At 41.1% G+C, this 17,345-nt stretch overlaps 1 protein-coding gene across 3 annotated transcripts in view; it reads right to left on the reverse strand.

Annotated features, from left to right (window-relative positions):
* The window catches only part of taok3a (TAO kinase 3a), a 105,587-nt gene extending 89,688 nt beyond the window's left edge, over nt 1-15,899 (reverse strand). Inside the window, exons 1-2 of one of the 3 annotated variants that reach the window (XM_055920374.1) lie at nt 15,753-15,899; nt 11,214-11,337 (exon numbers count right to left, since the gene is read on the reverse strand). The gene's annotated coding sequence lies outside the window, so the exon portion shown is untranslated. Of the gene's footprint in view, nt 1-11,213; nt 11,338-15,237; nt 15,469-15,752 lie in introns of those variants that run through there. The other 2 variants (XM_055920372.1, XM_055920373.1) reach the window with 2 other exon arrangements.
* Between the last annotated feature and the right edge of the window lie 1,446 nt (nt 15,900-17,345).

Here is a 17,345-nt window from a genome sequence, read left to right on the forward strand (position 1 = left end):
GCAGCTTGTGCATTCACTTTGTGATGGCTACAGTGGAAGGAAGCGGGGAGCCAAGAGTGTTCCACCAGGGGGTGTGGACCGAATTGTTACTCATCATTTGAAAGCAGGGCACTCCCTGGTGAAGTTTGAAGGGAGAGAGAGAGGGTGTGTATCCGGAGTGGACGCAGGGAAAAGAGTGCGAGGTGTAGAAACTTATTTTGGGTGCTATACGTGTTCTGCGACCACTTTGCAAGATGGGGCCGTGCTCCCAGAAGTTCCATGACATGTTTTAGGTGAAATGCAAACACTAAAAAGTGAGTGTGAAATATGAATTTATCCTACAAATATTATTAGGGAAATGTACTAAAATGGTCTCTGAACAGATCTAATACTTGGTACATTTGGAGTTTTTCTGAATACTTTTCCATCTAAAACGTATTGCATTCACTGAATTGTTGTCAAAGTAGGCTACTATTTCTACATTTTGTACTAAATCTTGAGACATTTTAGATTTTTTTTGTTGCATTTTTACATTTTTATAGACGTAAGAATCATTGTCAATCAAATAGCCTACTTTGTGTGGGTTTTGAATTACTTTCTGAATATTGTTATCTGGTCACATTTTGGTTTATTATTTTAATATGTAAATAATATTGTACTTGAGTAACTCAGTCAAATGTACTCCAATTTAAATACTCAAGGGTTTTTTGTTTGTTGTTGAGTAATAATAGTTTTTTGATAGTGTCTTTACACAAGGGAAGGCACATTTATGGTATTCTTATTGCCATGATTATGGTGTCATATTATAGAAGAGGTTGTGCTCTTTAAAACAAAGTTAAAAAACAAATTACAAGTTGTTTTTGAGCCATGTTGTAACGGCGTTCCTCTCTCTCTTCATAAGAAGAGGTGGAGTAGTGATCGAGCCAAGGCGCAGCGGGTTGTGAATACATGATGATTTATTAAATAAACAAAACAGACAAAGACGAAAACGAACTATACTTGATATAACTAACAAAATAACAAAACGATGTAGACAGACCTGAACAAACAAACTTACAAATACACGAAGCACGCTGACACAGGAACAGACTACATAAACGCACGAACAAACCGAAACATTCCCGTATGGTGTAACATCGACACAGACACAGGAGACAATCACCCACAAACAAACAGTGAGAACACCCTACCTAAATATGACTCTTAATTAGAGGAGAACGCAAAACACCTGCCTCTAATTAAGAGCCATACCAGGCAACCAAAACCAACATAGAAACAGATAACATAGACTGCCCACCCAAAACACATGCCCTGACCTAAACACATACAAAAACAACATAACAGGTCAGGACCGTTACACATGTCTGCTTGAAATGTGTGAGAACATGAGTTTTATCTTAAATTCCCAGTAATCTACAGCAGCATTCTAGAGGTCTAAAGGGTTAAAAGAAAGGAAAAAGAAGGATACTTAGAGTGGAGGAGCATAATTCTCCTAGTCATCCGAGAAAGCATTCTTATAGTTAAACCCGACTGCATCCCAAATGGCACTCTATTCCCTATATAGTACACTGCTTTAGACCAGAGCTCTATGGCCCCTGGTCAACAGTAGTACACTATAAAGGGAATATTGTGCCATTTGGGAGATTACCCAGATCAGTGCAGAACATTAAGCTTGACAGCGCAACGCTTTAATATTTGATGTGCTTTGCTACTGTCTTGGCATATATATATATATATATATATATATATATATATATATATATATATATATATATATATATATATATATATATATATATATATATATATACATACATACACACACACACACACACACACACACACACACAGTGCCTTCGGAAAGTATTCTGACCCCTTGACTTTTTCCACATTGTTACGTTACAGCCTTATTCTAAAATGGATTAAATAAATAAATAAATAAATACTCACAATACCCCATAATGACAAAGGAAAACAGGTTTTTAGAAATTGTTGCTAATTTATTTTAAAAAAAACAGAATTACTTTATTTACACAAGTATTAAGACCCTTTGCTATGAGACTCAAAATTAAGCTCAAGTGCATCCTGTTTCCATTGATCATCCTTGAGATGTTTCTACAACTTGATTGGAGTCCACCTGTGGTATTTTCAATTGATTGGACATGATTTGGAAAGGCACACACCTGTCTAAACAAGGTCCCATAGTTGACAGCGCATGTCAGAGCAAAAACCAAGGCATGAGGTCGAAGAAACTGTCCGTAGCTCTTCAAGACAGGATTGTGTCGAGGCACAGATCTGGGGAAGGTTACAAAAAAAAACATTATGCAGCATTGAAAGTCCAAGAACACAGTGGCCTCCATCATTCCTAAATGGAAGAAGTTTGGAACCATCAAGAGCTGGCTGCCAGGCCAAACTGAGCAATCGGGGGAGAAGAGCCTTGGTCAGGGAGGTTACCAAGAACCCGATGGTCACTCTGACAGAGCTCTACAGTTCCTCTGTGGAGATGGAAGAACCTTTCAGAAGAAAAACCCTATCTGCAGCACTCCACCAATCAGGCCTTTATGGTAGAGTGGCAGGATAGAAGCCACTCCTCAGTAAAAGGCATATGACAGCCCACTTGGAGTTTGCCAAGTCACCTAAAGACTCAGAACATGAGAAACAAAGTTCTCTGGTCTGATGAAACCAAGATTGAACTCTTTGGCCTTAATGTCAAAGGTCACGGCTGAAGGTAACCTGGCACCATCCCTACAGTGAAGCACGGTGGTGGCAACATCATGATATGGGGATGTTTTTCAGCGGCAGGGACTGGGAGACTAGTCAAGATGGAGGGAAAGATGAATGGAGGAATGTACAGAGAGATCCTTGATGAAAGCCTGCTCCAGAGCACTTCCAACAGGATAACGACCCTAAGCAGAGCCAAGATAATGCAGGAGTATTTTCGGGACAAGTCTCTGAATGTCCTTGAGTGGCCCAGCCAGAGCCCGGACTTGAACCCAATCGAACATCTCTGGAGAGACCTGAAAATAGCTGTGCAGCAATGCACCCCATTCAATCTGACAGAGTTTGAGAGGATCTTCAGAGAATAATGGGAGAAACTACCCAAATACAGGTATGTCAAGCTTGCAGCGTAATACCCAAGAACACTCAATGCTGTAATCACTGCCAAAGGTGCTTCAACAAAGTACTGAGTAAAGGGTCTGAATACTTATGTAAATGTGATATTTTTGGTTTAAATTTTTATAAATTAGCAAAAATGTCTAACCTGTTTTTGCTTTGTCATTATGGGGTATTGTGTGTAGATTGATTACATTGAGAAAACGTTTTTTTTTTTTTTTTAATAAGGCTGTAACATAACAAAATGTGGAAAAAGTCAAGGGGTCTGAATACTTTCCGAAGGCACTGTATACACACACACACGAACACACACATGGCTATAACTGACAATTCTCTATCGAAAACCATCCCCTTAATATATATTTTTCAAAAGTAAGGCTTCTCTCACATGGCAGGAGGGAGGATGCGGAGAAGGAAGGAGAAACAAGTTCAAGGCTTTCAGCTGAGACGCATGTCAGAGTTGTGTTGTGCAGCAGCAGAAGAGGGGGAGGAGGAAATGTGAATGCAATGCACTAGCAGGGACTCACTCGCAACAGGTTGCCCTCGCCACCAACTCGGAGGCCTACAGTGCCCTTTACACAGGAAGTACACAGGATGTCAGTTTATAGGCATGGGGGAAGGGAGGCAGGCCTATGCCAGTTATATTGCATTGCACATACTGGGTCTCATTTATCAAAATGTGTGCTTCTCACTGTTAATAAATGTGTATAGGGTCATTCCTTCAGCCCTCGTCTAACAGAGCAGCCCTCGTCTAACACAGATAAGCACGATGGCGCTAAACATAACCACAGCATAATAAATTAGAGAAAATGATAGTGATGAATATATATACACTGCTCAAAAAAATAAAGGGAACACTTAAGCAACACAATGTAACTCCAAGTCAATCACACTTCTGTGAAATCAAACTGTCCACTTAGGAAGCAACACTGATTGACAATAAATTTCACATGCTGTTGTGCAAATGGAATAGACAAAAGGTGGAAATTATAGGCAATTAGCAAGACACCCCCAATAAAGGAGTGGTTCTGCAGGTGGTGCTTCCTGGCTGATGTTTTGGTCACTTTTGAATGCTGGCGGTGCTTTCACTCTAGTGGTAGCATGAGACGGAGTCTACAACCCACACAAGTGGCTCAGGTAGTGCAGCTCATCCAGGATGGCACATCAATGCTGTGGCAAGAAGGTTTGCTGTGTCTGTCAGCGTAGTGTCCAGAGCATGGAGGCGCTACCAGGAGACAGGCCAGTACATCAGGAGATGTGGAGGAGGCCGTAGGAGGGCAACAACCCAGCAGCAGGACCGCTACCTCCGCCTTTGTGCAAGAAGGAGCAGAAGGAGCACTGCCAGAGCCCTGCAAAATGACCTCCAGCAGGCCACAAATGTGCATAGTCTGTGTACTAGTGTACTAGTCTCTGTTTATTATCTATCTATGCATAGTCACTTTAATAACTCTACCTACATGTACATATTACTCTTTAATTATTTGTTACTATAAAATAAAAAATCTTAACTGCATTGTTGGATAAGGTCTACTATACCTGGTGTATTCAGAGCATGTGACAAATACAATTTAATTTGACCTGGTACCTACTACCATACCCCATTCAAAAGGCACTTAAATATTTTGTATTGCCCATTCAGCTCATGAGCTCCATCAGCAGCAGATTTTTATTTGTAACGGAAAACAAATGTTGGCACATCACATCGATTCGTTCCTCTAATCAAACAGTATCGCGTTGAATTTTTTCAAACTAAAACGGATCGTTCCTGCACCGTATTGGAGCCCACGTATCTAGATATGTATTGAACCGTCTTGAAATGGATGATGCATATCCCTGGTGGGGTAGAGTGATAACGAGAGGAGAGAAAGACATAAGGTGAGAAAGAGATAAGGAGAGAGAGTGCTAGAGATGAGGCTTTCCTCATCTCAGTTATCAGTGCTAATTAGAATGGGCCCAGGTCCTCTCAGGCCACAAGCTGGCCTTTGTAGCTCTGCTCACCTGCTTAGTGGCTGACTGGTCGCTGCTCTTAAATTAGCCGATTCAGGATCACACTAAAAGTGATTTGCCGTTAACCTTAACCGCTGTTTGACATACAGCGCCTTCGGAAAGTATTCAGACCCCTTCACTTTTTCCACATTGTTACGTTAGTCTCATTATAAAATGGATTAAATTGTTTGATTTTCCCCTCATCAATCTACACACAATACCCCCTAATGACAATATTAAAAAGACGTATAAGTATTTGGGGAGTTTCTCCAATTCATCTCTGCAGATCCCCTGCTCTGTCAGGCTGTCTTTGTGGTTGGTGAGTCTTGGTGGTTCCAAACTTCTTCCATTTAAGAATGGAGGCCACTGTGTTCTTTGGGTCCTTCAATGCTGCAGAAATATTCTATTACCCTTTGCCAGATCTGTGCCTCAACACAAGCCTGTCTCGACCTCTTGGCTTGGTTTTTGGTCTGACATGCACTGTCAACTGTGGGACCTTTATATAGACAGGTGTGTCTTTCCAAATCATGTCCAATCAATTGAATGTACCACAGCCCGTTTCAATGGAAACGAGATGCACCTGAGCTCAATTTCAAGTTTCAGAGCAATACTTGTAAATATGTTTTTTGTATTTATTTTTTTGTTGCCAGTGTATAAACCTCCCCCTGAAATAGGGTCTGCCTGCCTGGGAGAGAGACCTGGAGGCTGGGCCTGCCATTGTCCCAAATGAAACCCAATTCCATTTGGGCATTGGTCAAAAGTAGTAGTTCCTGGTCAAAAAAGTAGTGCACTATAAACGGAATAGGGTGCCATTTGAGACACATACTCAGTCTCTTTCTCTCCCCCTCTCTGACAGCCACTTGTATGTAATGCACACATACCATATACTCACAACCAAAGCACAACCATTGAACAAGCCAAAAGATAATGGATACACAATATGTCAGTGACAGTGAGTGCGTCTCAAATGGCACCCTATTCCCTATGTAGTGCACTATGGGCCTTTATCAAAAGTAGCGCACCACATACAGAGCCATTTGGGAGGCAGAGAGGATGTCACATCGGAATATTCAACAGACAAGCTAAACTAACAGTGTTCAGATGACAGGGGGCTGTGAATGGAAGAAAGTTCTACAGCTGCACCATCGAGAGCATCTTGACTGGCTGCATCACCACTTAGTATGGCAAATGCACCGCCTTCAACAGGTTGTGCGGACAGCCCGGTACATGACGGGGACAGCTCCCTGCCATCCAGGACCTCTACCAGGCAGTGTCAGAGGAAATTGTGAAAGACTTCAGCCACCAAAGCCATATACTGTTCACTGTGCAACCATCAGGCAAGCGGTACCGGAGCATTGGCTCTTGGACAAACAGGCTCTGACACAGCTTCTATCCCAAGCCATAAAACTGCTGAATAGTTAGTCAGTGTAAACACTTAATTATCTTGCACTGACTATGCACACTCACAAGACATACAGAACCAGTCAAAAATTGACACACCTACTCATTCAAGGGTTTTTTGTTATTTTTACTATTTTCTACATTGTAAATTAATAGTGAAGACATCAAAACTATGAAATAACACATATCAAAATCTATTTTATATTTGAGATTCTTCAAAGTAGCTACCCCTTGCCTCTAACAGCTTTGCACACGCTTGGCATTCTCTCAACCAGCTTCATGAGGTAGTTACCCGGAATGCATTTCAATTAACAGGTGTGCCTTGTTAAAAGTTCATTTGTGGAATTTCTTTCCTTCTTAATAAGTTTGAGCCAATCATTTGTTTTCTGACAAGGTAGGGGAGGTATACATAAGATAGCCCTATTTGGTAAAAGACCAAGTCTATATTATGGCAAGAACAGTTCAAATAAGCAAAGAGAAATGACAGTCCATCATTACTTAAAGACATGAAGGTCAGTCAATCCAGAACATTTCAAGAACTTTGAAAGTTTCTTCAAGTGCAGTCACAAAAACCATCAAGCACTGATGAAACTGGCTCCCATGAGGACCGCCACAGTAAAGGAAGACCCAGAGTTACCTCTGCTGCATAGGATAAGTTCATTAGTGTTAACTGCACTTCAGATTGCAGGCTAAATAAATATTTCACAGAGTTCAAGTAACAGACACATCTCAACGTCAACTGTTCAGAGGAGACTGCGTGAATCAGGCCTTCATGGTCGATTTGCTGCAAAGAAAACATTACTAAAAGGACACCAATAATAAGAAGAAACTTGCTTGGGCCTAGATACACGAGCAAAGGACATTAGATCGGTGGAAATCTGTCCTTTGGTCTGATCTGTCCTTTGGTCCAAATTTGAGATTTTTGGTTCCAACCTCCGTGACTTTGTGAGAAGCAGAGTAGGTGAACAGATGGTCTCCACATGTGGTTCCCACTGTGAAGCATGGAGGAGGAGCTGTGATGGTGCTTTGCTGGTGACACCGTCAGTGATTTATTTAAAATTCAAGGAACACTTAACCAGCATGGCTACCACAACATTCTGCAGCGATTCGCCATCCCATCTGGTTTAGTGGCCCTATCATTTGTTTTTCAACAGGACAATGAACCAACACACCTCCAGGCTGTGTAAGGGCTATTTGACCAAGAAGGAGAGTGATGGAGTGCTGAAGGAGAGTGATGGTGTGCTGCATAAGACTGACCTCGACCATCACCCAACCTCAACCTAATTGAGATTGTTTGGGATGAGTTGGACCGCAGAGGAAGGAAAAGACGGCAACAAGTGCTCAGCATGTGACCCGTTTCATGAAACTAGGCATGTGTCGCGGGTCACTACTTCACATGATCGAGAGACCCATGGGGCAGTGCACAATTGGCCCAGCGTCGTCCGGGTTAGGGGAGGATTTGGCCGGCAAGGATGTTTCTGTCCCATCGCGTACTAGCGAGTCCTGTGGCTGGCCGGGCACATTAACACGGTCGCAAGGTGTACGGTGTTTCCTCCGACACATTGGTGCGGCTGGCTTCCAGGTTAAGCAGCCGTTGTGTTAAGAGGATGCACGGCTCTCAACCTTTGCCTCTCCCGAGTCCATAGGGTGTTGCAGCGATGGGACAGGACTGTAACTACCAATTGGATACCACGGAATTGGTCAGAAAAAGGCAAAAAAAAATGTATTACGAGTCTAGTTGGTTTAGCCACATAAAAAGACACCAACCTTACAGCTAGCCATGATTGGCAGAGATCATGAGTGGGCTTGACATGCTGGGAGATAAGTCTGCCATATAGCACGCTTCTGACTATTTGAGCTGGTCAGTATGTCTAGGTAATTCCGTCTTAACGCAGCTTTTTTTTAATATCGTGTATTAAAACTGCATACATTTTGCTCTCCACTTTCTGGAGGACCAAGTTTTGAAAATCTGTGGAATTCGAGTATGATAGCTAAGGAGACGGAGAAAACACCTGTCTCCGGATTACATCTTCAAACTAAGGGCAACCATGGCATCCAACAGGAGACACGTCCATCCATGAATGATGTATATGGGTAAAACGGTCTAGCTAGCCACATTTTCAGATATTACACATTTCTAATTTTGATAGAAAGAGCCATTTGCTTAGCTAGCTATAGCCTAATGTTAGCATTGAACCTGGTTGGTTAGCTACCTGCAGAGTCAGGCAGGTTAGTAACGTCATTAGCTGTGATTATGGTTCATTGTTTACCCAGCTAGCTAGCTAACGTTACATTATCTGTATCTCAGAGCCATTTGCTTAGCTAGCTGGCATTGAACCTGGTTGGTTAGCTACCTGCAGATTCATGCAGTGTAGTAACATCATGACTTGGGATTATGGTTCATTGTTTACCTAGCTAGCTAGCTGTCTTAAAAGACTCCACTATGCAAGTAACCATTTCGGGTGCGTTCGTAAATTCTGTCTGGCCATCTACTCTGTATTCAGAGCACTCTCTTCTGAGTGTGCCAGAGCGCAGAATAACTGATGAATTTATGAACACTCAACACCCGCTGAATATAGCCGGTGTCAGTAAACGTCGGCAAAAAAACAGAATTAAATTGTTGCCAGCAGCACAGTCACCAACACTCTGGATAACATAACAGAGTGGGGAGTTCTCTCATTATGTGTCTGTAAGTAGCTAGCAAGCTAGCCAATGTCAGCCAGTTAGCTTGAGTGCTTGACTGCCGTTGGGAGGTCAGAAAGTTCGGATCAACCCTACTCATCGGCCAGAGCGTCCGGTATTCTCTCTGCACGCTCCGAGAGCCACACATTTCGAATATACGAACAGACAATCTGACAGCACAGTTGCAGTCACCAACGCTCTGGATAACATAACAGCCTAACCAGCTCTGCTAGGATGAGTTATGTTCAGTGAGCTGTTCTGTCATTTGTGTCTGGAAGTAGCTACCAAGTTAGCTTGGGTGCTTGACTCTGTTAGTACTGAACGCTCGGGTCAACCTTTAAAGAGATGGGTGGGGCTAAAGCTTAAGAGGGTGAGAACGATGTTGAATGGCTGTAGACAAAGAAGGGCTCTCCAGTAAAATATCAAAAGATCCAGAAGGCCATTTTCTCAAAATGGAGTTTACAAGTTTAAAAGCAAAATTACTTTCCCATTGTTTCTTAACTGTAGTACATGATAAACGATTTGGTAGCTCAAAGTCTCTAATTTTTATCCGATGTAAAAAACACAATTTCAAATGTTGCTACATAAGACTTGATTTGACTTGACTTGATTTGAGCCGGTCGGTCACATATATGGGAACTCCTTCAAGACTGTTGGAAAAGCATTCCAAGTGAAGCTGGTTGAGAGAATCCCAAAAGTGAACAAAGCTGTCAAAGGCAAAGGGTGGCTACTTTGAATAATCTCAAATATATTTTGATTTATTTAACACTTTTTTGGTTACTACATGATTCCATGTGTTATTTCAAAGTTATGATGTATTCACTATTATTCTACAATGTAGAAAATAGTTAAAATAAAGATAAACCCTTGAATGAGTAGATGTCCAAACTCATGACTGGTACCACACACGCACTACAGTGAGCTCAGAAAGTATTCACCCCTTGACTTTTTCCACATTTTGTTGTGTTACAGCCTGAATTTAAAATGTATTACATTGAGATTTTGTGTCACTGGCCTACACACAATACCCCATAATGTCAAAGTGGAATTGTTTACAAATTATTTAAAATTTAAAAGCTGAAATGTCTTGAGTCAATAAGTATTCAACCCCTTTGTTATAGCAAGCATAAATACGTTCATGAGTAAAAATGTGCTTAACAAGTCACATTATAAGTTGCATGGACTCACTGTGTGTAATAATAGTGGCTAACATGATTTTTGAATGACAACCTCATCTCTGTACCCCACACATACAGATAATTGTAAGGTTCCGCAGTCGAGCAGTGAATTTCAAACACAGATTCAACCACAAAGACCAGGTTTTGCAATGCCTCACAAAGAGGGGCACCTATTGGTAGATGGGTAAAAATAAAAAAGAACACATTGAATATCCCTTAGACCATTTTGAAGTTATTAATTATAATTTGGACGGTATATTAATACACCCAGTCACGACAAAGATACAGACGTTCTTCTTAACACAGTTGCCAGAGAGGAAGGAAACGACTCAGAGATTTCACCAAGAGGCCAATGGTGACTTTAAACAGTTACAGAGTTGAATGGCTGCGATAGGAGAAAACTGAGGCTGGATCAACAACATTGTAGTTACAACACAATACTAACTAGTGATGCACCGATATGACATTTTTGGCCGATACCGATATCCAATATTTTCCTTGCCAAAAAAAAAAACCTATTACATATATTAACATTTTTTGCGACCTTTTAAGCATTCTAGTACAGTTAAATAGTTAACACACACACACGGACGCAGCGGTCTAAGGCACTGCATCTCAGTGCAAGAGGCGTCACTACAGTCCCTGGTTCAAATCCAGGCTGTATCACATCCTGCCGTGATTGGGAGTCCCATAGGGTGGCACACAATTGGCCCAGCTTCGTTCGGGTTAGGCCATCATTGTAATTAAGAATTTGTTCTTAACTGACTTGCCTAGTTAAATAAAAGGTTAGACACACAAAAAGTTATTTTGTTGGCATTTACATATGTCCCTAATACCAGTAAAACATAATCAAAACCTATTTCTTTCACTTACTTGCTGTGTCGTTTCATTGTCAATTTGATCAGTCGTTTCATTCTCATCCAGGACTTCTATGGAACGCTGTTTGGGTCTTTGCATGTCAAATAACACTTGTTGACCAATCAGGACCTGAATATGACTGCACGACACATAATAATTAAACAAGTTCTTGAATTTTTTACGTAGTTATTACACAATCACTCATATTTCATATGTCACAACGATTCATCGATACGTATGCTATGATGCTGGTAATGTTGTCTCGCGCACTTACAGTGCTGTCATAATGTTCTGTCAATGTTCTTCCCCAAAAACATGGCAAAACGACAATCTGTTTCAGCAGCTATAGTTAGCTAGCTAACTATATAGCTAGGTGTCATCTAAAATAACCCTAATTTACAAGACAGTTCTTATTTGATTAATGGTGGTCAGACCCATCTATGTGAAGCTAGCCACAATAAGGATTAGCCACAACAGTGGACTTTGCGGTTAGCCTTTAAAATAAAATTGTATTCGCATCACTATCAGTGACATTATTTTATTTTGAAGGCAACCCACAAATTCCACTATTGTGCCTAATCCTTATTGTGGCTAGCTTCACAACACATAACCCACTCGAGCCTCACTAGCCAGATGAAGCTAGCTGGCTGCTTATAACGTTAGCTCTGGGCAACAGGGTTAAGTAGCTGGCGAGCTATTTATTTTCATGAACTGAAGTTCCATTTCAATAGGCGAACACCAAGTGGCAACCAAGCTAATACTTACTCACAAGGATTCCTAAATCATTGCTAAGAGTAATGAAAATGACTGCAGTTTCTACTGGTCATTGTTTTCAGGCTGGTTGTATTGGTGCTAGCTAGGTACTAAGCTAAAACTAGCTACCCTAGAAGTTGCGGTTGAACAAATGATGCTTTATTACCAACGCGGTATTGTAAACACATCGTTCGTGGCCGGTGTTTGCAGACTTTTTTGTATAGGTCTGACAGCGTTACTGTATCTTTTTTGACACGCAAAGACCCAAACGGCGTTCCATAATATGACAGTATGTCGTGAAGCTAAAAGCAGTGACGCAATTAGTGTGTAACTCCGGTAGGGCAACGGGCAACATCTGAAAAATAGCGCCCTTGGTAGTGTGTACTGCGACAGAGAACGGTTGATTGTCAAGGGCAATGAATTCCATTATCTTGGCTTTAATGGATTTTGCCTTTGAGTTGTCTCGCTGAAATTTTCTTACTCTTTCTTTTAGGTTAGGAATGCTGTGTTGCACAACATTTTACGTGGCGTCATTAGTCATGTACCTACGTTATATAGGTATGCATGTCAGCTTTGACATCGGTTTTGCACATCGGCGTTAAATTAGACAGACATCGGCCGATTCCGATATGTTCACCGCTATAATGTGCATCCCTAATACTAACCTAAACGACATTATGAAAAGTAAGACGCCTGTAATGAATAAAAATATTCCAAAAACACGCATACTGTTTTCAATAAGGCACTAAAGTAAAACTGCAAATAATGTCCTGAATACAAAGCATTGTTTGGGGCAAATCCAACAACACATCACTGAGTACCACTCTTCATATTATCAAACATGGCCGCATCATGTTATGGGTAATGCTTGTCATCGGAAGGACTAGAATTTTTTTTTTTTGATAAATAGAAAAACAATAGAGTTCAGGACAGGCAAAATCCTAGAGGAAAACCTGGTTCAGGTGGCTTTCCAACAGACAGGGAGACAAATTTCAGCAGGACAATAACCTAAAATACAAGGACAAATATAGTTGCAGTTGTTTACCAAAGACAACACTGAATGTTCCTGAGTGGCCTAGTTACAGATTTGACTTAAAATCTGCTTGAAAATCTATGGCAAGACTTGAAAATGGCTCTCTAGCAATGATTAACAACCAACTTGACAGAGCTTGAATAATTTTTCAAAGAATAGTGTGCGAACATTGTACAATCCAGGTGTGCAAAGCTCTTAGAGACTTACCCAGAAATAGTCACAGCTGTAATCGCTGCCAAAAGTGATTCTAACATGTATTGACTCAGGGGTGTGAATAATTATGTAAATTATATATTTCTGTACATTTTCCAAATTTTATAAAAACATGTTTTCACTTTGCCATTATTGGGTTTTGTGTGTAGATGGGTGAGAAAAATATATATTTAATCCATTTTGAATTCAGGCTGTAACACAACAAAATGTGGACCAAGTCAAGGAGTATTTATACTTTCTGAAGGCACTATATAGACACACCAACAAAACTCTTTCACACTCATCATACGCTGCTGCTACTCTGTTCTTAATTCTTACTTTTATTATCCATACTAATGCCTAGTCTCTTTACCCTGCCTTAATGTACATGTCTACCTCAAATACCTTGTACCCCTGCACACTGATCTGGTACTGGTACTCCCTGTATATAGTTCGAATCCAGGCTAAATCACATCCGGCCGTGATTGGGAGTCCCATAGGGCGGTGCACAATTGGGTCCAGCATCGTCCGGGTTTGGCCGTCATTGTAAATAAGAATTTGTTCTTAACTGACTTGCCTAGTTAAATAATGGTTAAATAAAAAAATAAAAAATAAAAAAAAAGATATAGCTTCATTCTTATGCATTTTATTCCTAGTGTTTTTTTTTTTGTATACTCTGAATCGTTGGGAAGGGATCTGAAGCAAACAATTTCCGGTAAAGTTGTATTCAGCGCATGTGACAAATACAATTTTATTTGAAAGGGCAAGTTCAGTTGAACCTTGGCCACACACACCTATTTCAGGCTATTGTCTTCAATTAAACATTCATCCTGATACAATAAACATTGAACTGGCCTAGATACCAGTATTATCAGCTAGATACCCAGGCGATGCAGGCATCCTTATGGAACGAAAAGTAGGCCTGGCCCTGTAACTTTCTGTTCATAGCTACTTCTCTCTCAGAGCCAGACTTACTGATGAGCTAGATGGCCTACTTGAGGTTACTATATGGGAAAGCATAGGCTTATGCCATTTATGTAATGAAAGAATATGTTTAATTATTAATTAATTTGTTTCCTTAACTCAAGTTGGTTTTTCATTTATAAATAAAATAAACAAACCCCTCTAAAAGACGAATATAGTTTCAACATACACCTGGTAACCAGAATAAACAAGACAAGCTCTGAATACCAATTTGCTAAATATGGCAGTTCATGACTTCACATGGCTAAGGCAATATCTTGGGAAATTGCAAGCTATTGCATGTTCATTAAAAACATATCTGTTCGTTTGCTACTCAAGCTGTATACATAAAGAGATAACATCATGAAGTCAGGTTGCTTTTTGTAGGCTGTTCCACTGGCTGCTGTTTTAGCCATTTAAAATCATTCATTTCAAGCGGGTCATGTTAACCTACATTATTTTTATGCAGATTACGGAAACAAAAGCTCTGTATTAGTGGCTAAGCTCTGCTTGAAATCATTGCACAAATGACAAAAGACGGGAAATCAAAAAGAATAATGTTTTGAATGTAGCTGTTAACGTTATTAAACTAGCCTACCCAGTGTACGTACACTAGTCCAACATTTGCTTCGAGCACAAATAGAATAGGCGCACTAGACTCGGGGACTGTACTTTTTTTCTGTCTGTCAGTTACTGTATTGCCTATATCGTCTCATTTCATTGACATTGTCTTTCATGTGCATTGCGCTATGCCATCGTCGTCGAAGTATGGCAATCAATCAATCGTAGAATGTCCAGAAAATGATCAAGTAGATGGTTGTAGAGCGTTCACTCGCAACAATGTATCCGATGGAAAACAGTCTGTGTCACCGCTAGACAGTCTGGCTACACTGTAGACCCATCTGTCTAGTGACAACTCGCCAATGATCAAGTAAAACCTCTCTTGGAACAAAATTACAATTCTCAAAATTGACAGCAAAACAAAGTTTAAATGCTTTTGAGCAACTGATTACAGGTTTGAAAACAATGGTGTACTATGTATCGAGCGGTTCAGTTTGCGTATCAAACTGGCTTGTCATTTGTTGGCAATACACTTACCCATGAGCTCAATTGTTTTTATGAAAACGCGTCCTCTGTTCCTCATTTGCCAAGCAATACTTTCATCGATTAAATAGCCTTGTATGTACAAACAATGTCCATTGAAACCGATAGTGAGAATTGTTTTGCGAGCAGGTGTAACCAACCAACAGAACAGTTATTAACTGGCTTGCACAGTTTAACTACCATACGCACTCTACTGGCTGCCTATCTGGTCACAGACTGACGTTAATACAACAGATGCGTTCAAATCTTAACTTTGGCAGTAGTCATGTTATCTGGCAAGCTATGAGTCATGATGAAGACTAATCTACATTAGCCTGGTAGCATGACTAGGAAATACTCAATTCACAGTAACATACTTCGACTTCAGCTAGAGGAAACTAAGACATGATGGCAGCGTTGTAGGAACTTGGAAGTGTCTCTCGTACTACATGAGGTCAGCAAATTACAACAGTTAAACGTTTAAATCAATAAGATATACACATCATGAATAAACCAATGTAAAAACTGACCAGTGATGAATCCCACGTTTCCAATAACATTTAGTCCAACTCCGGAGAAGATGACTTGACTTTCTGAAGAGTTGTCAGGACTTCCTGAATGAGGGCTCGAGAGTCCTCTGCTACACACGAGTACAGCCCCTCGTCACTGACAGCTACTTTGACAGGCTGAAAAATACATTTGTAGATTGTGTCAAGAAGCAGTTCGATGCACCTCCAGAAATGTTATGGTTTGGCACAAAAACAAGCATTCAACCTTTCTTCCCCTATATGTGCCACCATTGTTTAGGTAATGTACATTGATTATTGATCAATAAAGTACACTGATCAGATCACTTCTTGTCAAATGTGTCATTTAACTCGACACAATTTGACATAATATTATGTGCAATTTATTACAAGGCAAAACAATCAAGTTCAGAGTCACAGAAGAGGACAACAATTTAATCGGTTTTCTGCTATAGGCGATCATCACAGACATCCGTCCTTTGCTTTACGATAAATATAAATGTTAAAAATGATCATGAATACTTGGGCAGACTGTATGACGTCTCAGTCCATTACTCATGCCCAGATCAAACGAACATGTTAATTGAACACTGTAAGCGTGAATGTCGGTCACAGAAATATGTCAATTCTGACCGAATGTGTCACGTGTCAGTGTTCACAAAATCTGAGGCGACACTGCCATCTGGTGTTATACCTGAGAATGATAGATCCAAAACCAGGCAACAGATTAAATGAACATGCCTCATGGCTCCCTTGCAGTCCCTACTGGCCAGGGCAGCAGTGATGAGTTTTGACAGTTTTTTTCAAATGGGAATGTATGCGCACCAGGCAGAGATGCATCCCATAGTGCATGTGTATTATGGTCTGGGGGTGGTTCGGAACCAAGTTTGCAAAAGCTCCTTGACAGACCTTTATACTTGCATTGGCTGCCAAGCTAATACCTAGTCTTTGGTTAGCGGGGAAAAAAGAGAGACCGGGTCGAAACAGCAGGTCCCGGGGGAGATAGCACAACCGGTGAACAGGTCAGGGTTCCATAGCCGCAGGCAGAACAACAGAAACTGGATCAGCAGCACGTCCAGGTAGCAAGTCCAGTGAACAGGTCAGGGTACCATAGTCACAGGCAGAAGAGCAGAAACTGGATCAGCAGCACAACCAGGTTGACTGGAGACGGGGACATCCAGGAGTCGTCAGGCCAGGTATTCCTGAGGCATGGTCCTAGGGCTCAGGTCCTGGTGTGAAGGGGGAGCGACGACACTGTGGCCCCTTCCAAAGTTTCCCCCGGACAGGGCCAACCAGGCAGAATATAACCACACCCACTTTGCCAAAGCACAGCCCCCTCAACATCAAAGCGATATAAAACAAACCATTAACTTACTACCCTGAGACAAGGCCGTGTATAGCCCACGAAGATCTCCACCACCGCACGAAAGCGCAAGCAAGCCAGCCAGCCAGGCAGAGACAGCAAGGGTGGTTCATCACTCTAGTGTCAGGGCCGTGCACCTTCGCACCCCTGTGCCAGACTACACTCAATCATAGGACCTACTGAAGAGATGAGTCTTCAATAAAGACTTAAACGTTGAGACAGAGTCTGCGTCT

This window comes from Salvelinus fontinalis, chromosome 4 (genome assembly GCF_029448725.1).
Source record: "Salvelinus fontinalis isolate EN_2023a chromosome 4, ASM2944872v1, whole genome shotgun sequence".
NCBI classification, from domain to species: domain Eukaryota; kingdom Metazoa; phylum Chordata; class Actinopteri; order Salmoniformes; family Salmonidae; genus Salvelinus; species Salvelinus fontinalis.